The sequence below is a fragment of the Cheilinus undulatus genome, linkage group 8, assembly GCF_018320785.1.
Source record: "Cheilinus undulatus linkage group 8, ASM1832078v1, whole genome shotgun sequence".
NCBI lineage: Eukaryota > Metazoa > Chordata > Actinopteri > Labriformes > Labridae > Cheilinus > Cheilinus undulatus.
The window spans coordinates 14,196,856-14,223,034 of record NC_054872.1 but is presented as its reverse complement, the minus strand read 5'-3'; the positions used below and the strand labels follow the sequence as shown (position 1 = coordinate 14,223,034).

General features: G+C 38.2%; 1 long non-coding RNA gene across 1 annotated transcript; it reads right to left on the bottom strand.

Annotated features, from left to right (window-relative positions):
- Positions 1 to 989: 989 nt before the first annotated feature.
- On the bottom strand, positions 990 to 26,134 carry LOC121512975. Its single transcript, XR_005992161.1, has 4 exons — positions 25,920 to 26,134; positions 23,783 to 23,903; positions 19,817 to 19,966; positions 990 to 1,155 (listed from the first exon to the last, which is right to left on the bottom strand). It is a non-coding gene; the product is annotated as an uncharacterized LOC121512975 (long non-coding RNA).
- Between the last annotated feature and the right edge of the window lie 45 nt (positions 26,135 to 26,179).

Genomic DNA, 26,179 nt, shown 5'->3' with positions numbered 1-26,179 from the left:
TTTTGTAAATCATCATGTGTAGTATGGTTACAAGGTCATATAATGTGGATTTAGAAGTGAGAAAAGAATGAATAAATTCCGGTCAAAGAATAAACTGTTCTTCAAGACAGTTAGTTTAATTATGTGGTTAATCCCCTATGACAATGGTTCCTAACGTGGGGGTCACAAGACACTGAGAGGGGGGTCTCCAGGTGCCTTTAAAAAAATGAATATTTTTCAAATTACACATTTGCAACTTCACACCAATATTATCACATTTTAACACATTTTTTGCCACTTAAAACCCATTTTGTCCTTTTAAAACCCTTTCCACCCCCTTTTCTGCCTGTTTTTGCAACTTCTAAACCAATTCTTGACACTTTCCAACTATTGTTGCCTCTGTTGACCTATTATTACCACTAATAACCACTTTTTATACCCACTTTTTGCCCATTTTAACCACATTCACTATTTTTTGTGCCAATTTTTGCCAGTTTAACCAATTTCTGCCCATTCTGTCTATTTTTTCCCACCAATTTTTGCTATTTCTAACCCATTTCAGCCATTTTTAACCCATTTAAATTCTGATTTTAAAAAAAGGGATTTACAAAATTTCTTTTTGATGAGTGGTTATTATTCAGGTTAAACATAAAACATGGACATCATAGCATAAATTTACAATGGACAATGATTTTGCTGACCTCCATGGTCCCCCAGTTCGACTGGGCCCTAGAAATCTCTCCCATTTATCCCCCCCATGGGCAACCTTGTCTGCACATGACTATCCTTGACTGTGCATGGCTGTGTTCAACCATCTTCAGGTACAGAGGGGGTCTGGCTCTTTTATTTTGAAAAGGTTGAGAACCACTGGCCTATGGTGAAAATGAGAATATGGAACAATAAGTGGTAAGAAAATATATTTGACAGAGTAGGCAATATCTGACCAATAAGATTGAAGTATGTTAATCCGTATGCAAAAAGATCTGTGCATTTTAAATGATACAGCCATTTCTGCCAACATAATCCCCTGCATCTGACACTGGGGTAGACTTGAAATATGAATTTACACAGACCCAGATGACTCCTTGGTTGCTGCTTTGTCCATTCTCCACCCAGCTGATCTGTTGTCCGTCTCTGTGCCCAGGTGAGCTGATATCATTTGTAGGTTTGTAGTTCCTGGGAAAAAAAAAAAAAAATCATTGTACTTGGCAATATTTCCATAGAAAGTCTGACTAAAGTTCTGTCTTTTTTCTAAACTAGTTTTATTTGTTGTGTTCTCTTGCTTTAACATGAACTTTCACTGCCCCTTTCATTACTGGTTGTATTACAACATTTGGTCCATATCTACAGCTTCAACAGAAAGTATAGCACACCAGACCAATGAAGGGTGCAGGCAAGGCTGCACCTGTATCCATATGTGCTGCAAACATGGAGCACAAATGAGCCTTTAGCTAAGGACACTCCTGGTTTTCAGACTTCAAACTGTGGTGTAGTCTACAGAGTCATATCTGTAAAAATGAAGGAATATCCTCTAATCTCTGCTCACTCCTACTCACTAAAAATCGAGCAGAGAAATGTGTGTGATGTGAGTCCAAGTTTAGCAAACTGTCATTCCTCTAAGACAGCAGCAGGTGAGTTCACTTCTCAGCTCCTGACAGGCTGAAAGAGTTAATCTCCAGCTGTACATGAGCTGTTGGCTAAAAACTGCCACACACAGCTGGGCTGCTGGCTTTTTCCACAATCTGCAACACACTTGTGTCTGATCTGGTGAACAAATAAACATGTGGGGAGCAGATTCACACAGCCTGGCACTACCTCCCCTCTCCTGGTGAGCATCTTTCACCTGCGAGTTTGTGCACCTTTATCTGCAACTGTGGAAAAAAATGTTGTTTTGCACACTGACGTCTTCAGTTGCCGCACACTTATCTTGATCTTGCAGCGTGTGTGTGCCTCTGTTCGCAACGGTGTGTTTGACTTTCCTACTTATGCCACAGACAGCTGTTGTTTGTATTGCCCCAAGTGCTCAAACACTTTGTAATTAGCCCTATATGGAGTTTACCTTACTCAAGTGATGTGTATGTTGGGAGAAATAACCCCCCCAAATAGCACCATCCCAATTCACAACGCCAAACCCACCCCCAATCCTTTCTGCAAAGTGTAGAGCCTGAGTCCTCCACACACAGCCGGTAACAATAGCCTCCACACAGAAGCCATGTTCAAAACAGCTGACATAGAAAAGTGTGAGTTTATGACCTCAGTGCGAAAGAATTGAGGGCATATGGAGTGTATGTTTGCATGGGATCACACTGAAACAATATTTATTACAGTCTACTAACCTCCACACAAAGAAACCTGTTGCCTCAAGCAGGAAATGTGCCAAAGAAAATTCTTGAATCAACACCAGACTCACAAAAAAGCCACATGGAGCAGTATAAGTCAGTTTTACATCATATTTAGGGCTTAAGAAGGAAAGCTGAAACAAAAAAAAAAAAACAGGCCTCATATAGGAAGGTGCGGGAGGAAATCATGGTAAAGGCATGCGTGAGAGGGGGGATGGGCAGCCTTTTTAAATCGTCCCTCCTCCCTCTTCCTCTGTCTTTTTTCCTCTTCTCTCTCATCTTTGTTCAAGAGCAGCCTGGCTAAAACAAGCCGCCCCTGCATTCTGAAAGAAAGTCAATAAATGAGTCAAAAGTGGTCTAAGGGGGAAGAAATAAAGTTGGAAAGACTTCGTCACTTCACTTGGAGATGGTGTGTTTACTTGAGAACTTGTCTATTATAATTGTGTGGTGATGATGTGTGATGGAGAGAGTTAGAGCATGTGTGTGCATGTGAATAAGAGGGTGTGGTAACAAAAGAGCTGCAGTTAAGTGAATTTAAATGTGAGAATTAACCTGCTTGTTATTTCTCACATTTGTTTTTATGTAAGAAATATTGACACTAAAAAGACTTGGCAGTCACTTTGACTGTTTCCACATTTATATGTATAAAAACTTTGCTGAATCAAGTTGCTATGCTGCCGGTCAACTTTTCTGAAAAGCATTTGTATTTTTATTTAAACTGTCATTTTTACAAATTGTGCAACTGACAAGAAAAAGTGATCACCTCTACCAAGAAAGACTACATGCAGTCATTTTGACTGCAGAAATTTTGCTGCATTTAAAAATAAATTTAGTTGCTCGGTAACATTCATTGTCTCTCAAAGAGTAATCTCCCTATCAGACCTTTTTTAGATGTTTTGTGGTTTCATTAAAGCAGGCTGAGGCAAGGCAGTCTGGCTTCAGACCACAGATCTCACTAGCCCTCTCTTGCAGACCACTAAGCTTCAAGTTACGGTTCAGGTTAGAGTTGAGGTAAAGGCTCACAAAAGATAAAAGTCGAAAACCTAACCTGCAAAACGTGATTACAAAACATTTAATAAAGTTTGGTAAACAGTGAATACAGCTAATGAGGCTACATTAACTACATTATCTATGTTTGTAACTTAGCTATGTAGCTAATGTAGCTTACACTAAAGCTAATAGAGCTACATTAGCGTATATTTCCTTCACTACAACTAATGTACATTAGCTTTTGCTACACTTGCTAACACTCCCGTTCCTAAAGCTAACATAGCTACATTGGCTTATGTAGTGGCATTAACTTCATAGCTAGTGTAGCTATGTTGGCCTTTGCTTAAGCTAATGCTGCTAAAGTTAGCCACTGTTCACATAACTACTTCTAAATCAGGTCAATACATAATTTAATCCTGGCTTCGAACTTTTTACTTTTAAATATTGGCCATATTTACAATTACAATCAGTTTGCGAAGTTCTAGGCTGGATGAAACAAGTCTTTCATTCTTTGCTTATTCTTATTCCTTAAGTTGCTCTAAGGACTTAAGTTTTCTTTGTTCATCTTTAAACTTTAAAGGGGACATATTATGCAAAAATCACATTTTCAGGCTTTTCTAACAAAAATATGTGCCCCTGGCCTGTCCACAATCCCCTCAGATACTAGAAAAATGCATTCTCCTCCACCCTGTCTTTCTCCACCATTCAGAAAATGTGTCCTAAAACAAGTAGATTTAACCCTCATGATGTCAAGGGGGAGTAAGCACCCGCTCCCAGGTTTGGTTGGCCCTCCCCACTTGGAAGAAAGTTCCACGCTCTTCTCCTGATCTTCCTCTCAGATACCAGCTGAGATGCTGAATAGTTCTGTGGGTTACCCTGCTGATGTTTTTCTGGGTTGGGTGGATTGATGGTTCGAATCCAAATCAGGTCCTTAACTTTGAATAAAAGTGTCTGTAACATTGTAACATCAGGAGAGCCACATTCATTTCCTGAGAGGGGTGTGGTCAGGGGCGGAGTCAGACAGCTAATTACCATTTAAAGCCACAGACACAGAAATGGCTCGTTCTAAGAAGGGCTGAAAGAGAGGAGATTTTAGACATGCAAAAATCCTATACTAGAGTGTTTTCTCAGCAACAAACTTCACAGGCATGTTTTGGGGTCTTGTCTTAAAAGGGTAAAATATGTTCCCTTTAAGGTGTTTCAAGGTCAGAAGTTTAAGGTCTGAACTACATTTAAATATTGATATTGGTATTAGCCAAAATGAGTTTGTAAATATCAGCATAAATTCAGTAAATCCCTAAATTTCAGGTTTGTCCACTTTCAGTTAACCCCTCTACCCAGCTGTTACAGACAAAAAGACACAACAGAAAACATTTTTTGGTATGGTAAGGCAAAATTTACAATATTTTCTTAAGTTAAAATCATGACTTTAGTTTGGAACAGTGCAAATAACACACACATAAATAAAACTTATATTTGCAGGAAATATAATAAAATTAACAAATTAGGGCTGCCTACTAGGGCTGTCAAGGTTAATTTCATTAATTGTGATTAATTATGGTCCACAATTAGTACACTCATTTTCAAAATTTTGATGAATCGCATGATTTATGTCCTTTTTTACACACTTTGATAAAATTACTGGAGTTTCTCTCTGCAACCCCACTGATGTGGGGTGCTCCTTAGTGTCTCATTTCACTCACAGATTTAACTCACGGAAAGCTCAGTGGACAAGTCAAAAGTCTGTAATAAGTAAAAAGAAGTCAATAACCTTACTTTAAGACAGTGGAAAACTCAAAATGACACAAAACAATTGTAAATCCAAAATAAATGTGCTGAAAAGGGTGCAATTAATTGTGATTAACTACAGAAATTCAGAGATTGATCAGGATTGAGGTTTTTAATCTTATGACATCCCTTGTAAAAATCTCTTTCATGTAGCAAGTTTCTTTTACTATGTTGCTGCAGCTTTGCTTGGTTAGCTCGGATGTAGCAAAGCTTCATTTTTTTCCCAGACTAACAGCAGGATCAAACAAACAAACAAACAAACAAACAAAAACCTCGCATCAAATTCTATGCCATCTACTATCAGAAATAACAGTGTGAGTTTGTAATCTAGCAGTCAAAATGACCTCTCATTGTCTTTCTAGTGTTGGAACTCTGGCCTCTCTAGTGCTCAAACATGTCTTGCCACAAAAATGGTTCACAGTTCTTGCTTATATTTGTGCTCTTCTGCAGCAATCTATAAATACAAAGCCCCGGAAATACATCTACAATCTTCATCATCGTCATCAGGCCTTTTTCCTTCTCTCCTTCATCACTTCAAGTGGCTCTGGTCTATCTCCTGCTTTAATGACCACTGATGACGCACAAACACAATTTCTAACTCCATCTATATGCTGCAGGGAGGGAGGGACACACAAAGCTCCTCTCTCCCCCTTCACAAAGCCTGCATGCCTCTCATTTGTAAATCACTTAAAAGCATGACAAATGTGCATTGGAAGTTCCACAGCGTCCCTCTTGAAAGCGCTGTGAGTCCCTTATTCACACCCTTCCCCTCATACACAACTATTGTGCAAACTCGACATATAACTTGGCATTTGAAGCATGCTTTTTGTTGCTTAATTACTCCTCAGTTGGATATGAAACAAATATTTAGTGTGATGGAAACACAGCTGTCTTTGTGTTGTGATGAATAATGACATATATTTAAAAAGGGTGGTAGCAGGTCAGGGTGATTTGGATGATTACATTCAGAGGTTTCTGAGCAGAAAGGAGGTTTGTAGTTGTGAAATGATTTGAGAGCGGCGAGAATGTTCGACTCAAACCTGAAACAAAGGAGTCTTGTCCACAACACTAATCCCACAGGAACATTTCTGCCATAGACTGGGAATTACTGTGTATTTCAATCATGTGATGGGCCATCAAGCAAGGGGTTACAGCATTTTTTGTGTGTTTGGGTTTGAGTGTAGTCTGAGCCGCAGATCTATACAACAGTGTTTTATAATGTGGATTCTGAATGAACAATAGAACATCGTCTCATTTACACAAAAGATGTGGGGACTGGATGTGGAGGGGCAACGAGCCTGCAGCTTTTAAGGATTATAAATGGGTCAAGAAAGGGTCACCAATAAAAAAAAAATGTAGCCCACATTTAGTAGATTAACCAACCACACACAGACTGTAAAGGAAGAAGACAGAAGCACTGTTTGTGTCTTACGCTTTTTGAGTAGCACCGTTCTAGCCTTGAATAGATATCTTCATACCTCAGAGCCACAATATCCAAACACACAACTCAAGAAATCTCCAGATGAAATTTTCAATATACTTTGCTGAAATGCTCCCTCTGACTCAGTGATGAACTGCATAGGTCAAGGTCTGTGGGCCTTACATTCATCCCTTGCGTGAGAACAAAATGTCTCTTAAATGCTTCGAGGGGTTTTCTTTAAGTTTGGCAAATGTTCACCACAACTCATGGATAAACTGATCTGATTCTTAAGTCAAATTGCAAGTTCATTGGGCCTTATGTTCATCTCCTGCTTTCTAGGTCATTTTTGTACACAAGATATCTTTAGACTTCTTTGGGGAATTTTCTTTAAACTTGACAAACTGGCGGCTACATTCATAGAATAACCACGTTGCAGACTAAGTAACATTTTACAAATAAAACTGAGGAAAAGGTCAGAAATCTAGTCTGGGAATAAATGACATACACACCGCTTAGAAGTAGCTACACAATCGGTGGACTGCTTTAGCTTTGTTTGCCTCAGCTAAAGGCAACATAGCTATGCTAGGTATGTTATTAACGTTTCTACATAAGCCAATGTAGCTACATAAGCTTTGGTGTCAGCATGAGGTTTAACAAATGTAGATAAAGCTAATGTAGCAACATAGCTAATGTAGCTACATAGTTAACATGCCTACATAGCCTATATAGCTGCTTTCTGTGCTTAGCTTTAGCTATATTGGCTACATAGCTACAATAGCTACACAGCAATGTTATCTTTTGTTAAGTTAGCTTTAGCAATATGAGCTTTAGCAAAGTAGCTAAAGCTAACTTAGCTGTGTAGATAAATCAGATGATTTGTCAGTTTATCTTTAGCTACATAAGTTCTGTTATATATGTAGTTTACAGAGCTACATAAGCTACACTTGCTGCATTAGATTGTTGTCATGGAGGGCGAGCTTTTTTTTCTTTAAGCAGACTGCTGACTTAGCCTTACAAAAATTTTTGTGATAATGTTTTGGAGGGAAGGTTTTTACCTTAGCCCTTACTCTAACCCTAAACAGAAGTTTAATCCGATTTTCTGAGATATGGTAAATGGTCAGTGAGAGTGGCCATCAGAGATGAATAGTCTGCAGCCAGACTGTCTCGCAAATTCGGGGGACCAGACTGAGTCTGGAATCAACATTATGCAAGCTAGCACCAGATATCAGCTCAACGAGCCAGCTGAGGCAACCACAGAAGGCAGACTTGATAAGCAATAATGTTCAAAAGCTGTTAGGTTGCGATGGCTTGTACCTTGTAAAAAGTGGGTCTTCAGAAAAGAATTTTAGGAAACACTGCTCTAACTGATTACTCCGCCACATCTTACCCCCAACACTGCTTACTTGTGAAGCAATATCTCATGAATGCTCTGAGAGATTTCTTTTAATCCTGCACAAATGTCCACTTTGGCTCAGGGATGAACTGAAAGGATTTTGCGTTCATAAGTCAAAGATCAAGATCATAAGGCTAATGTGCATTCCTAATTTACCATGAATGGTTTAATGTATTTCCTGCAAATTTTGCCCAAATGTCCACTGTGACTCCAGGCTGAACTGGTTAGAGTTTGGAGGTCAAAGTCATTAGACCTCATGATCAACCTTTACCTGTAACATTTCCTCAAATCACCACAGCTTAACTTATATCTTGATTGACAGAAAATCCACATTGATTATTATAATGATTATTAAAATGCTCATAGAAAAAATGCTTATAATGAAATTAGAAAATCACTGATCATATCAACTATTTTCTATTGCATTACTACTTCTTTACTTCAGTGCATGATCTAGAACCACAGGACTGCTGTAGTTCTGTCTGTAGGGAATCCGTAACTGCTTCAGGTGCCTTTGAGCAAGGTGCCAGACCCTAAACTGCCTGGGTGCTTAGCCCCTCTCTGACCTCTCTTTGTTAGTCCATGTAGGATTGTGTTTGTGCATTAATTTCAGCCTCTGTGTGTAGTATGTTCAACAATGTGTAAAAGTGTTTTCTTTTATTCCTCTTCTTCTTACTTAATCCCAACTTTACCAGACAAACATTTTATCTTTACTTTCTGTATGTGAAATTGTCCCCTGGAAGAGCTTTTGTTAACATTTTCAACAGTTTAACCAGAAGCAAGTCTCCTGCAAACGTAATTATAAGATTAAAAATAAGTAACCCTCCACTTTCAGAACAATGCTGGCTGTCAACAAAGAGTGAATGAATGACTGGCTGCCCACTGACGAGACAGTTATTACAGACACTAACGGAGATTTCGGTGCCAGTCCTTGAATCACAGACAGTTTATACAGAGTGAGTCGACCAATTGAACAATAAAAAGATGGATTTATACTTTAGTGGCAGGTGGTTCATCATCTCCGCTGTATTTCACTGTCTTTATAAAGCCTGAGCTTTCTGTCTGTTGTATGTTGTCAGAAGTCTTTAAGGTTGCAGTTCTCACAGGAAATGATGGTTTGCTGCCAAAACTGCTGCTGTAAGTGCTTTCTGAGATGTTGTCTCTTTCATACTTAAAGAACTGTGGCTTTTTGATGCTCGTCTTGACTTGTTTTCTATTTTTCGAAAAGAGAAAAAGAAACTTTGAAGTGAGAAAATATACAAGCTTTTATGTTTAGTTAAATCTGTCATAGTGAGCGCTTTTGTTACTATTTTTTCTGTGCATCCATTTTAGGGCACCTAAAGCGATGTTTTTCAAAGTGGAAATCCTGTTCCAAAGGGGAAGCTAGGAGGTTCTGCAGAACCTTGGAGAGAGGAGGTGAAAAATGGGACAACATTTAATATCAAATTATACCATTATTTGAAATAAAATCAAACAATATGATTTTATTTAATCATAACTGCTGACTAGTCTTTTCCTCAGACTTTTTGCGCAGCCAGTACATTTGTTTCCTGGGAGCTATCTCAAGACTGTCTCCAATAATGTAGGCCTTTATAATCAGTCTTACCACAGTTAGGCTTAATTAAAATGTTGTAATGATCATGTGATCAGGTGAGAAAAGGTGCTGATCTTTGGCAGGTGAATACGTCAGACAATGAGGATGGCAAATATGTATGATAATAACAATGAACCACAGCATATTCTATTAAAAATGTACAAATATACAGTGCTTAACAAATTTATTTGACCACCCTAACCCTAACCAAAGTAAAGTTTATGCCACAGCTGCCCTAAATTAACAGCATTGGTAAAAACTGGTAAAACTAGAATCATTTTTTATGTTTCTGCAATGGTTAATACACCAATATGTAGAAGCTCTTTAACCCAAATGATATTTTAAATGCTAAAATATAATTATTATTGTATTCATGAATTTTCAAATTGACTGATTTACAAAAAACTGAAAAAATAGTAAAGCACATTATTATTTCTTGATTAATATGTCAAATTATAGTTATTTACTTGCATTCCTGAACAGAAAATTTAGTTTTAGTGGTTGAATATTTATGCTTGATTAATTTCTGACTACTCAGAAAAGCCCAGTGAGCCGGCTCAAATTTAGGTATAAAAAGGTGAATTCAGTTTGAAATTCCTCATTCCTGTTCAAAATGGTAAACTGTGGAGAGCTCACTGAAAATAAAGAGTCCGCATTAAAGCACTTCATGATGCTGGATGGTCTCTGAGACAGGTGGTCTAATAAATTTGTTAAGCACTGTATATATACTTTGTTTTACATTTTTTTACAAAAAAAAAATCTCTTTTCAATGTCAAACTAAAAGCAAATTTCTACAAAGTAATGTCGATTAAGAATATGAGAGGTAAGTGACTGCATAAATATTCACCCCCTTCAAGTCAGTGTTTAGTAGATGCACCTGTGGCTGCAATCACAGCACTGAGTGAGTTTGTGTGGATCTCAATCAGGCTTTTCTATCTAAACACTGCAATGTTATTCCATTATTCTTTGCAAAACTGCTCAAGCTCTGTCAGGTTCCATGGGGATCGGGCATGAACAGCCCATTCAAGTCCAGCCACAAATTCTTTATTGGATTGAGGTCTGGGCTTTGACTCTTCTCCCTAGCTGTAGTTCTCATGCAGACCGCACAACATTGTCCTCCAGGATTGTCCTATATTTAACCACTTTCATTTTATTCTCTACCTTTACAAGCCTTTCAGGGCTGGCTGCTGAGAAGCATCCCCACAACATGATACTACCAACACCGTGCTTCACATTGAGGATGGTGTGTTTGGGGTGATGTGCAGTGTTTGGTGTCTGCCAAATATAACATCTTGTCTGATAGCCAAAAAGCACTATTTTGGTCTCATCAGACCAAAGAACTTTCTTCTACTTGATCATGGAGTCTCCCACATGTCTTTCAGTGAACTCTAGTCAAGATTTAAGCTGAGTTTTCTTCAACAGTGGCTTTCTCTTTGCCACTCTCCCATAAATCTTTGACTGGTGAAGAACCAGGGCAACAGTTGTTGTATGCAGAGTCTCTCCCACCTCAGCTGCTGAAGCTTGTAACTCCTTCAGAATTTTCATAGGTGTCTTGGTGGTCTCTCTTACTAGTCTTCTTCTTGCATGGTTTGTGAGGACAGCCTCATCTAAGCACATTTACTCATGTGCCATATTCCTTGGAGTTCTTGATGATGAATTTAACTGAGCTCCAGGTGATGTTCAGTGCCTATAACCATTTCTCTGTGATTCTTGGAGTGTTACTTTGTCTCTCTGGTGTTATGGTAGCCAGGAATACTGATTAAACAGCAGCTGGACCTTCCAGACATAGGTGTCTTTATACCACTATAACTGGAAACCCATTCAGTGCACTCAGGTCATCCCCATTTCACTAACTGTGGGACTATTGGCACCAACTGGCTGGACCTCTGTTGAATTAGATCAGTCAATTTAAAGGGGGTGAATATTTATATACCTTTTTTTTTAACCTTACATATTTTAATTTAATTGGTGTAACTTTGTAGAAACCTGTTTTCACTTTGACATCTAATTTTTGTATTTTTTTGTAAAATATCCATCTATTTTCTATACCTCTTACTCTGTTTTTTTTGGGGGGGGGGACTATCCCAGCTGTCATTGGGCGAGAGGCAGGGTACACTCTGGACTGGTCGCCAGTCAATTGCAGGGCTTTTGTAAAATATATATATACTTATATATTGACCATGTTTGATTTATAAAATCAATGAAAGGGTAAAACATCCAAGTGGGTGAAATTTTTTTTTTTTTTTATGCGCTCTAATTTTCAGAATGTTCCAGAATGTAGGGAGTTTTTGTTCAGTGCAGCGAACACTGTACAACCGCAATTTGTTAACTCAACAAGTAAAACAAGTCAGCATTCCTTTAGAAATATTTGATGGTTGATTTGAGGTGTGAAGCCCACAGACTTCTCTCTAGATTTCTCTGTTAGTCCACTTTGTTTGATCAAAGCTCACTCAGAAATGCTCTAACACCACAGTCATATAAAAACAAACTATCTAAGGAAATTGAAACGTTACATAATTTTTTTTTTTTTACAATAACTTGGTAGAAATAAAAAGAAGAATAACCAGTCTTCTTGGCAGGTTTTGAACCATGCTGTAAAACAGCTGATTTCTGCTGTAAAAATGACTACTTTAATTTCAGATGCAATAGTACTACCATAAATGGGCCTTTAGAGCCAGCCTCTAGTGGACACTCATGGAACAACATGAAATGCACCTGTACTTTGGCTTCATTTTTCCACCCTGGAGGTTGTCTCATGCTCTATAGAGATGCTACCCAAATGTAACACTTCTAAATGGACACATTGAATGATTTACAGCCGAGAGAGAGGGGAAAAACAACTTCTGCAAACCAACCAACAGCAAAGCAATTGTTACTCGTGCTTTATACATCCCTGGCATTTATCTTAAATATAGTTCCTCTACAGATATTGTTTAGTTTAGTCAAATACTTCTGCAAAGAATACACATTTAATAAGCCATATCATAAGCCACGGAAGTGGTTTTGCTCTCAAACCGCGTTTTCATTGTATGCGTTCATTTAAACCCCACTGTGAATGATTAATGTAAACAGAGTCAGATTCTCCCTGATATAAGCTCCCAAACTGGCCTCTGAGCTCATTTGGTCAACTATATACTGTTTGGAGGAGCAGCTCCTTTAAAGCTATACCTGACAACTTAAACCGATACAGCTATCACATCTTCATGATTCACCCACAAATATGCCGCCATGAAAAATTCATGAGGTTTACTTTGTCAAAGGATCAATTATTTATCCCTGCACAGAACTCCAACACCTCCATTAAGCCTCTGGTCACTCCCTGCTCGACTGTTTTCTGTTCTCTTTCACCACAACACACAAACTGAACGGACTTCACAACACATCAAAGTTTTCAGCTCTTGTCCTCAACTCTCTTTATCTGCTGCACTTTGGTGCCTTTGTCTCCCAAACACGCACACATTATACACATGTGTGCACCTCTGCTCCCACCCCAGCACCCTCCCCCTTGTGTCTTTGTATGAGACCCCTTCCTCATCCCTATTGTCATGTTAATCACCTGTTTGCTCTGTTTTGCAGGAGCCTACCATCCATCAAAGCCTCTGCCGGCTTTTCATCTCGCACAGCGCATCTCTACCTGTAATTAGGTTTGGACGAAGGAGAAGATGGATTTTGTTAGCACCCTGCAGAGGAAAGAGAAGACATTAGGAAGTCTCCATGGCTGTTCTGGGGCCGGGCTTTAATGCTGTCTAATTGATCTGAGCCGTCATGGGGCCCCGGCTTCACGTGGCAGGAAACTGATTATCCTTGTGTGTCATCTTCGGTGGAGGATCTTTAGCATATAGCGCTCCCTTTTAGTACAGAGTGATAATGTCAGTGCATATGTTTGTGTGCATACAGGTGTGCATTACCCTGTGTAGACAATGCCTTAACAACGAGTTATATCTGTTCAGGCATTAATCGATAATCCTTAATGCTTCAAGTGGAAGCACCTCAATGCATAGTGATGACCCCCCTTAAGGTATAATCTATGGCAGTGGTTCCCAACCTACAGGGAAAATTAGATGTACATTTTTGAAAAAAATAATGATTAGAAACATAATGTGTGAGCAGTGTATGAAAGCTAACCTAAAAGACAAAAAATAAGAGGATCCATTATTTATTTTGGGCAAAAAAAGGTGGATGTTTTAGGGGGAGAAGAAGTTTTTGAGATTGTAAAATCTGTGTTAAGAAAACAAACAGAATTTCAGGGTTTAAAAAGCTGCACATTTCTGGGGGAAACCTCAAAATATCAGAGTTTAAAAGTCTTAAATTTTCACATTTAAATCTCAAAAAAGTTCTGAATTTAAAACGTAGTAAAGTCAAAAATTTGCAAGAAACCAAACTGAAAACAGTTTTTGTTCACATACATTTACAGCTTTTGAAGTCATATGTTTTTAAAATTTACTCTTAAATAAATGACTTTTTAAAACTCGTGAATTTGGATTTTTTTCTTGAAAATTATCACATCCAGTTTATACTTTTTTTTCTAAAGTGGCTCTAATACATTATCATAATAATGGATAGTTTATACATAGATCTTTTTCAAGAGCAATTGTATGTAGGCCTGTTATGTTTGGAATTTGTCACTGAAAACAACTAAAATTGATGTGTACTTTTTGTGGGTCCTGGGGGTGCTGAGCCATTTATGGATGCGAGTGGGGGGGGGGGGGCGGCTAAGGAAAAAAGGTTAGGAACCACTGATCTATGTTATTCTGCTAGTAAACAAAAGCTTGGCCTTATTTAATCCACCCTTGGCTCTTTATGGAGAACTAATTTTTTGTCCAGTAAAAAAAAAAAAAAAAGACTGTATTTCAGTTACCAATAAGCTCTTCATTTGGAACCATTTTCCTTTTGTTGTATGTCAGGGGTGTCCAAACTTTTTCCACTGAGGGTCACATATGGAAATACATAAGGATGTTGGGGCCACTTTGATATCAACAAAGCGAGGTGTATGACATTAATTAAGTCAGAAGCAGAATAAAGGAGGAGCTGGGGCTGAGGAGGGTTGCAAGAGCAGTTTGCAGTTACAACAAAACACATCAATAAATTCTTTTTGTTGAGATGTTTGTTTCTAGAATTCGCTGTGGGGCAATCAAAATTGGACTGCAGGCCGCATTTGGCCCCGGGCCATAGTTTGGACACCCCTGTTGTTTGTTTTTGAAACAAATTGGAACAATCTCCTGTCATACACTCAAGGAGTCAGCATTTCAAACCTGTGTCTCTGTGTTAAACAATCGAGAGTTGATCTAACTCCCAAAGTCTAATTCTAACGCCGTTCTCAGTGAAATGGCCTTTAGTATTGAAGTTATTTGACAGTACGGATCCATCCCATTCTCTAAAAAGTCAATTGCTCTGCTCACTGCCATTTCAAATCTGGGGACATAAGGGCAGAGTTTTCCCAACCTGCCCTTGAGCCGAGCGTTTTGTACTTTAGATGTGCTTAATGTGTTTAGATGATGCCTGTTTACAGTGATCACAACTAGGCAATGATGGGCAATTACTGAAAAATAGTAATTAGTTACAGTTACTAGTTACTACTATCAAAAAGTAACTGAGTTAGTACCTAAGTTAGAGCGAAAAAAAGTAACTCAAGCATTATTTATTTTTGCTTCAATCCTCACTGATGTACATATCACATTAATTGATGTTGCTGTGGCAGTGTTAGAGGAAATAACTTGTAAATTTCATAGAACATTTAGCCATTATCATCATGGTGGAAAGTGGTGAAACAACAGAACACAGTAGAAAACTGTGTAAACTTTTGACAGAGTTATGAAGTAAAGCATTTGTATATGTCACAATTTTTTGTCCTTTATCTCGAGGAGTGTGTCTTTGCAGCAGGATGCTACTGTCCTTATGTTGGCGCCACATTGTCCGCTCAACCAAATGCTTAATAACCTTTTTCACTGAGTTATCAGCTATTTTGGATGTAACCAGAGGAGGACAATATGGACTGGTTTTCCTTCAGTAACGAGCTGAAAGGGGGCCAACTACCTACTTCTATCAATAAATACAATTTTCTCTGGTTAAAGGGACAAGGATAGCTGTGATTTTAAATTGCTTAAACAAGCTTTAATCATTGCACAATGTGGCTGAAAGGTACTGAGTGCAGGAGTGTTAGCATAATGCTCTGGTTTCTGAAGAATTCAGGCTGGTGCATTCACATGTCTATATGTAAGTGTGCATGTGTCCTACTATTTGCATCTGTGAAGTCAAATATAAATTTTCTATGTACTCTGTATGTGTGTGAGTGTGGCTAGAGGTGGGGGATGGGATAATGTGTCTGCTTTGTCTATATGGACACAGCATTCAGGCATTCATAGATTAGTATACAATCTATTACTGTGTGCATAAAGGCTCTGTGCATTTAAGTGTATATGTCAGGTGGCTCTACTGTGAGTGTATCTGCATGCTTAGTGTCCAAGGCAAAGCTGTGCAGCCGTTAGCATAATTTAACATCCAGATGTGTGGAAGCTGGGGGAAAATCAATGCAGGCTGGTGACTACTGAGCAGGTGATGAGGTGATGAGCTTACTGTCATAATGCAGTGAGGAGGGAGAGGGAGATTAATATTTAACAGTTATCCTGACTGAGCAGAAAGCTGTTGATAAAAATGCTCAGGAGTGTGAGGAGGAATTTGCATCAAGGCCGAGTCTTCGCTGAGATAAAGTCATAAGAATAAGATGAAATGATAATCAGGAGAAGATGAAAATGACATCTTTGGTAACACTCCATACTACCATACGTCTATACTGTGTTACTATTTGGCTTTTACTTTGTATCATTAAATTAGTCCTCAGATGTTGGCTGACTAGGCTAGTTTATTCAATAACCATTCTTTAGGAGTAATTTGTTTTTTAATCCCATCATTTTAAGGAAAATTATGATATTCACCTAAGTTTTCAAATCAGTGATTTGTTCTCAGCTAACAACAAAATCTAAGAACTCTAGGGAGCGCTCTTATGCACATTTGAGTGTTGATATGATGGGGAACAATAATTACATTTCGTAATTTTCAAGACTCAAATATGCTTAATTAGGAGAGACACAATAAAATTCAAATCTCAATTGTATTCTACTGTTTCTTTTTAATCAGTAAAACACTTTTATCTAATAATAAGCACAAATACATAATTAAAATATGACCACCTTTTAATTTGCCCATTAATGTTTGATCTTAATTTCAAAATGTAAAACAATAAATAAAGAATGTGCATGTTAGTGGGACATTTTTCATTAAACACTTGTTCAAAGCAATAAAAACTTAACTTCATACCTGGTATCAAATATGTTTAGATGATGTGCAATCATTTAACAGTGTAAGTTTTCTTATTACAGCACGATGTATGTCTTTTCTGATGACAGTGCCATCTGAATGAGTGATATTTGATTTATGTATTTGTAGCATAAAATACACTGCTGGTACTGCACTTTATAATGAAATCAGCGATGCCTGCTACATCCACATAACATCTATCCAAGTGTTATACTCAGATTCAAGTGCACAAATGTTTTTTTTACATTTATTTTAATGTGGAAATTACTGCCATCTGTCTTTTCATTTCTGTGTGCCCTCTGTGTTGCACACTGCCCTGCAGTCTCATGCACTTATATGAGCATAAAAGGACATTATTCTATCCCAGTGAGGCACATTCTGCACAAGATCACAGCTTAAGAAGACATTCATTAATTTAGGAATAAAAGTACAAATGATTTAAAGTCTAAAAGCATTTGATAGAAGTTTCTTTTGGAAACATTTTTTTGAACACATATTTCTTTAGTTTTTCAATGCCTTTATTTATGGAGCAGGACAGTGGATAAAGTTAGAATGGGAGCGTGTGGGAGAGACGTGGGAAAATGGCTACAGGACGGACTTGAACCTGGGCCACTGGCATACACGGGGCGTGCATTGACTGCTGAGCCATCTGTGCCTCTGGGAACTTTCTGAAGAAAAAAATTTTTGTTTTACTTTTTCCAACATCATCAAATTGTTAAAAAGCAAACAACACTCGTGCTTAGTCCCAAGTATTTTTCTCTTCTGTTGCTTTTTGACAAACAAAATGTAAACATTTCTCTTACATTCTACCTTTCAGTAGCCTTTAGGGAAATGAACAATATATGTTATGGTGGACACACACTTCTTAAAAAATGTTCCTAAAAGATTTTCTTAATAAAACAGAAATTGTATTAACATTAGGGCTTTCATAAAATTCCATGTTTTAATTGGAATTATTCTCAGAATTTCTGTAGTTAATCCCTATTAATCTTACCTTTTTGTTACCTATTGAAATTCCACTAGTTTGCATTTAAAACAGCTTTTGTTTCACTTTTGATTTCTCTGCTGTCTTTAACTAAGGGCAGGGGCTCTGCTTTGATGAAAACAAACAAGGAGAGAGCAGAATTGTAATTTGTGCCTACGCATTTAGCCTATTTATTAAAGACTTTTTGTTTTTGCAAAACAGCCTGCCATAGTTTTCTCAGGGTTTTTATTCTGGTTACGACTTTTTAACCCTTAAGCAAATTACAAGTTTGGCCTCTCCTTGTTTGGTTTCAAGATTTCTTCTTTGGGACCTAAGAGCACCTATTTTTGACACCTCCCAAATACATGCAGCAGCACTCCTTAGTCATCTTGTCTCTTAATAAATAGAGCTGCTTTTATTTTAAAAGAAAGAAAGGACTCTTCAGTGAAAATTACAACATTAACTAGACCAAGGAAAAAGGAGTTGTTATGGACTTAAAAGGAGCATAGGGGACTAGTAAAAAGGCAACTGTTTGATAAGACAAGGCTGACCAGTATTATATCTTTTTACAGTGCAGCACAAGGTTTGATAACTGTCCTTGTAGGTTTATGTAGATCAGCTCTGAGCAACACATTTAATGCAATATTTTTTTGAAATGCCTTTTTCCTACTTCAGGACTTCAGAAGTCTTAAATCTGTGAGTTAAAGCTATCCAGGGAACCATTTAAAATGAGGGGATGATTATAGTGACATTATGTTTGTTCCTGCAAGCTGGCCCGTACGTTATTCTTCAATATGTGTAATTAAAAAGTGCTTTGGTCCCCTTTTGTCCCCCCCTCAGCGCATTGAAGAAAGGAAAGGTGGCGTTTCCTGTACCTCATTTGGATCAATCAGTGTCCAGTAAGTACTTCCTTTAACATGCAATATTAAGTTATAACACTTTCAGGCTGTAATCTAAAGCCTTTAACCCAAACAGATAAGATTACATTATTGATCAAGCTGAATTAAAAGCAATTACAAAGTTCCTCCCTATAAGAGGAGCAGAATGTAAACACAGCTCTATAGGCAGTAGTGAATGTGTTTTTCTGTACGTGTGTACTTCCTGGTGTTATGCACTGCAGGGACGTCCATGCTGCTCCGCTGACCTTCAGCATGAAATGAAAAGTGTCTGATGCCTCTGGTGTGTTTGGAGGGGCTTTCTCTTTTCCGAAGATGGACAGCCATGCATTATTGATTACAAAACACTCCTGCAAAGCTATTTTATCTTTCAAGCACAGCTGACCATGAGTTGAGCTTTATTTTGTCTTTTTTACCCCCTTAAAAGTCTGTGCTCTTTTTTTGATCAGCTGCACGGTTTTGTTTGTGTAATGCTTTCTCCTTCTTCTCACTCACACACTCGCCCCCCTCCCACTCTTACCTCCTTTCCCTACAACACCCAGTGGGAGGCTAAATAGTAGATATGCACAAACAGCTCCCTTATCTCCACATCCCTCTGCACAGTATGCAGGCAGGCAGAGAGCTGCACGAGACAAAAGACAAAGGTAGGCAGAGGGAATCCAGCAAGGAACAATAGAAGATGAAATACAATCTAGTGGTTATCAAACCAACACTGTCACGTCTTGTAACATTTTTTTTTTTTACTTTTCTTGGCTTGTTTGGCACAGCTATAGACACATTTATGTGTAAAAAATGTCACAACATTCATTCAGAGCATGATGTGGAAATTATTGTTATATTCCTATAGTCTAGAGCCATGCTTATGATGACTAATTTCTCTGTTTTGACTGTGCTCTCCATTTGCTATTCTGCCTGCTGTTTACAATATCTCATTATAATTTTTATTAATTCCAGCGTGTCAATTACTGACAGTGAGATGTTAAATATTCATTTCCTCTCCTCTTATTCATGTTCTGTATTTTTGTCCCCTCTTTCATGGCCACAATCAAAACTTTCATTGTGTTCAATGCCTTAATTTTAACAATGAAGCATCAAAACCCTTTGAAATCTTCCTCGAGCATTGCCGAGCACGGCCTTACCTCTGTGGTCCCCCGTCGAGGATGGTCACAGGGGACGATGCCCATGGTGACCGCGGCTGTCAGATGTTGTTTTCATGATGCCCAAGAATGATTGGTTCCACATACGGGGGACAGCACTCTCTGACAGCGCAGGGGGAGACTTGGACACACCTGGGAGAAGAAACACTGGCAGGATGTGAAATGTTACCAAACAAGGTCATTCCAAGGGTCATACTAAGACCTGTCACCCGTCTACCCTCCATCATCGAGGAATTTAAAGGCAAGCCTTGTGCTTCACATGGAGAATTTTGTGTTTGAATTTCTCCTTTGTTTGGGATGGCAGTCTGACTTAGGCTTTGTCTGCTAATTCTGCAGACAACAATGTCCTGTTTTGAAAAGAAAAAACTTCAAGCATAAATCAAAAGGTACCTCTGTTCTCACTGTTAGTCTGGTGCTGCTAAAATGTAAAGGAAGCATCTGATTGCTAAAAATCAAGGGCTAAATCTTTTATTGAACAGGAGTTTTTCACTAGATACCTCATCTGCAAAGTGCTGCAAACAGGCACCACATTTTCAAGTCTGACTCATGTCTAGTCTGTGGCAAAGAGAAGCTAGTATCATTGATGTCAGTGTTGTTGGTGAGGCTTGTTAGCATGAATGACAAGGCTAGAGATGCAGCTGAATAACAGCAGCCCCCTCACACTCTCACTCTTTGGATGTTTTTCACAACGTGAGTTTTTGCTACAGAGGTGGGCTTCCTGACAATCCCACACCCAGCGCCCACGACAATTTTAATGATTGATCACTCTGCTTTTGACCGCGGTGAGAGGGAAGAGAGGCGACAAGAGAGAAAGGAAAAATAAATGAGAGAGTAAAAGATGGGCGTGGACGATCCCACAAGGTCAGAGCGATGTCCAGTCTTTTGTTTTCAGCGGTGAGATCAGTGGCCTGTGCAGCCGCGAGGGGACAGGCAGAGTGACTGGAGGCCTGGCAGGAACAGATGTTCTTACACAATGAACATGCACTTGGTTGGATGCCTATTCACGACAAGTCAGGGAGGTGACTTCCCCTTTTTAGAAACAAGGAATATTGCAGCAGACTCTCAGCTTCCTGTACTCTCCACCTATAAGCCTTTTAAGTGGGGAGTTGTCAGGCTAACTGTACGTGCAGTATAATCAAGAGATCATTCAGTAAAATAGTGCGTCTACTGGGGATGTACTATACTGAATATTTGCAAAGGTACATCCTGTGAGTTTCAGTTCTCAGAAGATGAGTGTATTTCTACAACTAATGTCTCTTCAATTATATTCGTTGTCCTAAATTCAAATGTTGGATGTGGCTGAATGCTAGCATTAGGTTCAATCTGAAGGTAAATAATGTATTATTATTATTATTATTATTATAATTGTTGTTGTATTTTTAACACAGTCAGATTTCCCTCTTGATTTTCAATATCCAATGTTTTTAAGTCACTTTTCAAGTGTGAAGCATTTTAAGCAACACATAGCATGTATGACAACAGTATGCGGCACATGAGCCATGTTGAGTGTAGTATCAGGTACCTATTTGAAGTTTTTCTTGTAAAATCGCCATTTATATTAACAGTTTAAGATGTGGCATAGTCAAAATATGACTTTTTAGGAGCTAAGCACTTTGATGACCTTTGCAGGGCTTGAAAATAAAGCACAACATACTCAACAAACAACTGAAGCTAGAAGGCTGTGTGCCACATCCTTAATCCAGTTAATAATTAACTGGTTAAAAAAATGGCTGGGTTAATGTACAGGTTTAAACTTACATTTCCTGGTAAGCAAGACTGAACGATACACAATGATCCAATTCATATCAATACTGTGGCCAATTTAAAAAGCATTAAAACATAATGAAATATGTTTACCCTAGAACCCCTATGGGGTAAAATTTACCTGAGTGTGTTTAACTTTGTGTTGGTAAAATCTTTAAGTCTGTCAGTCTTTGACCTTTCCTAAAATAATGTTTTGCAGCACCTAGTGTCATAAAAGTTGTCTGTGTAACTCCAAATTTAATAAATGACCATTTATACCTAAAACTGCCAAGCATGTGATATTTACCCCATAAGAAACCATTCATTTTCCCTCTGTTTTATTTCACATCAGCAAATAAACAATAGATGTCGCCACAGGAACACCTTTTCTCTATTGGTGCACTCATGAGTCAAGATCAAACTCTAACATGGATACCAGGGGCTAAAAAAGCTGATACTAATGGTGAAATGTTAATTGTATTCAACGCCCTAAGTGAAGAAGAATCTGATGGTGGGAAAGTTTTAGGACAGTGGGATCAGTCCAAAATAATTTTGGTTGTGACGGATCTGCAAGTGATCCCGGTCTCTTTCTGTGGTTAATGAGCTGTTCATTGTCTGTGATTAAATAACTGCTCTTGATGAGCGCTGGTAATGAAATCACTGCTTAAAACAGGTAAACTTTACCTGCTGCCTGTTTTGTGTTAAGAGATCCACAGCAGGTCTAGTGGTAATAAGATAACTTGAACCAGAATGCTTCGAGTTGAAGTGAGTCTTCCATTACGCTCTTTTACGTTCCCAGACTGTTGACTTCCTCAGACTCTTTTTCTTTCCTTTTTTAAATATGCAACACCACACCCTTATGGTTTCTATTTAAAGAGCACCAATATTTGTGTGAAGTGAAAACACAGATCCTCTTGGCTCCCTGATATTGTTGAAAAGTGATGTTATCACAAAAACCTACGTTAAAGATTTTTGAAAAAGATCTAATCTTTAACATCACCTAAGACATCCTGCGTGCTCTCCTGTGTGGGTGCATGAGCTGCATTTGTAGCTTTCAGTTGTAACGTCGGGTAAAATATGAAGTGACATTTCACCACATGCACCGATTTACTGACAGGCTTTCTGTCATTCAGACCCAGAGGAAACAAGTGGAAGCATATCTCTATCAGCTGCTCAGTCCTAAACAGGAGCTCCATCAGCACAGTTTGTTGACATTGCTGGGATTATTGGCCCGTAAATGACCAGAGTCATTCATAACTCATTGCCTCCCTCTGCTGGTATTAAAGGGCAGTAAAATCATTTTACAGCCTGCCTCAGAGCATGTTGAAAAATCAATATGATATTGTCCCTGACACTCAACTGTGAGTGCACACAACATATCATGCTTTATATTTTTATGTCTGATACTTTAAAGGGAATCAAACTGCCACTAGGGAGTTAATGGACATTGTATCATAGAGTATTTTATGATGTTTTTATTTCCTATGCCATCAATAATATCCCTGTAATATCTCTATAGGTACTTTATGTGTCACAAACAATCAATTCTGAGTTTCATAGAGTTTGTGGTATTTTCCTTCCTGTTGTGCAACCAGAACTTTCCAATAATATTCTGAAATCGGAAATGAATTGTATCATTCAGTAGGCCTGGTTGTCCTAGTCAGAGTTATCAAAGTCAATGAACATGGCCTTTATGTGTGTGGTTTTGTTAATTCCTGTTGTTGCCAATAAACCCATAGGCCTACATATTTCTAGAAGTTTTTCCTGATGTTTGTAAATTTTAAATTAAAAATAGGTCTGTTTCTCTTGAACCCATATCAATTGGATTTCTAAAGAAATAATCTCACTTAATCAGTGTTAGTATGATGACTAAATATGTTTGCCAGCAGTCTTTTTTCCTTTGAATAGAAAGGATGGTAATGAGGTAAATAAAATGATTTATGATTATTAAAACTGTAATAACATTTTGTTTTTATCAAGGAGACTGAACAAGACTAAAATGTTAAGAGCTGGACTGTTGCACCTTCAAAATCCAAGAATCAATTACCAGGCAGAGATGAGGTTAGAGTGCAGGTGCTTGTTTATGCATGTTCCTGTGCAGAGCAGTGTGGCAGAGAGAGCACAAGCTGTTAGGTAGGATGAACTGTAGCTCCTCTTTCTATGTCAGGGGTAGAATTTGCATCAAATTAAACCAAAATGTGATACCTGGTTGATAAAAGTCCGTTCAGCCTGTTGCAGGTGGTAGAATTCACTCTCATAATATTGGCTGAAGCTGCAGGAGACTCTTCTTCATCCTCACTCCGATACCCACACATTGGATCAAGTCCTGTTAATTGAAAAGGAAAAAAAAAATCTGTGTTGAAATCAGCAGGTTTCAGTGACAGGTTACATTATGATATGTTCAAGGTTGGCTCAGTAAAATGACTATTAGAGAAAGGGAAATAAAATATCATCTAATGTGTTCAAATGTAATTTTAGTTGAAGACAATTTTGGTTTTGGTGAGACACTTAAATAAACTAAGTTGTGTGGAGAACAAATGCAATCAATATAAAACAGACAAATTTTGCAGATCTGTTGAAAACACATCGTTGTCTCATCTTTCCACTCAATAATAAAAATGCATTTACACTGGGTCGTTAAGGTGTATCGTTGGGGGGGGGGGCTCCAAGGAACACACTGTACTACACTAAAAGTCCTTCATTCAAGGCAGAGCGCCTATAAAATTATCCACCCCCTTGGATATTTTACCAGTCATTCTGTAAAACATTCATGGTCAATGTAATTTGGCTTTTCTGACAAAAAAGAACACTTTAAAAATGTGTAATATAAAAATAAGCAACTATATAAATATTCACCTCCTTCAAGTCAGTATTTTGTAGCTGCACCTTTGACTGCAGTCACAGCTCTGAGTCTGTGTGGATAGGTCTCAGTCAGACTTGCACATCTGGACACTGCAGTTTTACTCCATTCTTCTTAGCAAAACTGCTCTAAATCTGTTAGGTTGCACAGGGATCAGGTGTGAACAGTCCTTTTCAAGTCCAGCTACAAATTTCTCTTTTTGACTCGGCCACTTCAGAACATTCACCTTGTTGTCTCTAAACCATTTCTGTGTAGCATTCGCTGTATGCTTCGGGTCATTGGCTTGCTGGAAAAAAAATCTTCTGCCAAGATGTAGTTTTCTTGCAGATTGAATAAGATTGTCCTCCAGGATCTTCCTTTATTTTGCCACATTCATTTAACTCTCTAACATGAAAAACCCAGGCCACAGTTGTTGTATCCCATCTCATGTGCCAAAGCTGGTGTCCTTCAGAGTAGTCATAGATGTCTTGTTGGTTGCTCTCACTAGTCTCCTTCTTGCACAGACACCCAGTTTGTCAGTGTAGCCTCATCTAGGCAGACTTACACATGTGCCGTATTCCTTCCATTTCTTGATGATGGAGTGTTCTTTTGTCTTCATGGTGTAATAGTAGCCAGGAACACTGATTAACCAGTGACTGGACCTTCCAAACACAGGTGCTTTTATACTACAATCACTTGAGACACATTCACTTCACTCAGGTGATCCCCATTTCACTAATTGTGATCTACTAGTACCAATTAGCACCTCTGCTGAATTTGGTCATTAACTTTAAAGGGCGGCGAAAATTTATGCAGTCAATTATTTTACCTTACTTATTTTGTTTTATTGACATCACTTTCTAGACTTAAATGTTTATGAGCTATTTTTTTAATCTAGACTGAAATTTTAAACAATGAAAACAACTTAAGTGTGACTATAACTGGTCAACATTTTAATCTAAAGTTTATTTTTAATAGTTGCCAAAATCAACGATGAATCTAATGTGGTGTTATGAATAGGCCTATACTGTAAATTACCTTTATGCCGTTATTAGCTCCCCTAGACTAGGCTCCTTCCCTATGATTTAGTAATATGCACAGTGGCACAAGGTCAACACACAAGACTGTCTGTGCAAATGTTAGCTGACCACTTTAGAGTTAGCCTACCTATTTGTAATTTTGGCATTTGAATGTTTGTAGCCTTATTTTGTTGAAACTTGACCAGCTCCCCTGTGAAAGGAATATTTGATCTCAACAAGAAAACCTGGGTAAAAAAAAAGAAATGTTTTGGTATCATTAATAAAGTGGTGTGTGTTGCTTAGCCACCAAAATTCAAGTCTTTAATTTAAAGAACCAAAAGCAATGCTGCTCAAAAGCCTCTGTGTAAAAGTAAACTTACTGGCTGAAGTGTTTCAATAATTTTAGTAACCATCCAGGTCCCTTACTTAATCTATTTCATGGTATATTCTAGGATATTAAATCAAATTGAGCCAAAATACTCACCACAACAAAATATGCCAAACTGAATTGACTCTTCTAACTTTTCTGTCAAACCATACACATTGACTACATGGTGATTTAGTTATTCATAACTGTAAATTGGCCCAGTCCTAAAATATTAAAATTAATGTAAAAAAAGTTGTTTTATGTGTCCCTGAAGTTGCTGAGTACAATTAATCAAACGGTAGATGTCTCCCTACTCCATGCAGCTGTGAGTCTTCATGGGTCCGATGCTCTCTACTGATGACAGAGTCGCCATTTTG